We start from the raw sequence: 621 nt of genomic DNA, 5'->3' as shown, positions 1-621 counted from the left end.
TTTTCGTTGCATGTGACTTACGTGAAACGTCGGTTTGGAGTGTTTGTTTCCTTAACATTCGTCCAACAGATGTAAACGCATTCCCACTGCATTCTTATTGTTGCACACGTAAATTGTTCTCACTAAACACTTTAGATTTGTCACTGAGAAGATTTCTACCACGCACCACATGTTTTGATACATACAAAGAGCTTACAAACACATGAGTATCACAGATGCTATGATATATCGTAACATTTGACGATGATGTCCTATGTTCGGGGCAACGGCCTTGCCGCAGTGGATACACTGGTTCCCGTGAGATCACCGAAGTTAAGCTCTGTCGGGCGTGGCCGGCGCTTGGATGGGTGACCGTCCGGGCTACCATGCGCTGTTGCCATTTTTCGGGGTGCACTCAGCCTCATGATGCCAATTGAGGAGCTACTCGACCGAATAGTAGCGGCTTCGGTCAAGAATACCGTCATAACGACCGGGAGAGCGGTGTGCTGACCCCACGCCCCTCCTATCCACATCCTCCTTAGAGGATGACACGGCGGTCGGGTGGTCCCGGTAGGCCACTCGTGGCCTGAAGACAGAGTGCTTTTTCCTATGTTTGGAAAGGATCATATATTCATTTACGCA

The 621-nt window shown here is 49.1% G+C and overlaps 1 pseudogene; it reads left to right on the top strand.

Annotated features, from left to right (window-relative positions):
* Positions 1-261: 261 nt before the first annotated feature.
* Positions 262-379, top strand: LOC124623356 (annotated as a pseudogene).
* The last annotated feature ends 242 nt before the right edge of the window (positions 380-621 follow it).

This window comes from Schistocerca americana, chromosome 7 (genome assembly GCF_021461395.2).
Source record: "Schistocerca americana isolate TAMUIC-IGC-003095 chromosome 7, iqSchAmer2.1, whole genome shotgun sequence".
NCBI lineage: Eukaryota > Metazoa > Arthropoda > Insecta > Orthoptera > Acrididae > Schistocerca > Schistocerca americana.
This window is presented reverse-complemented; position numbering and strand designations above follow the sequence as displayed.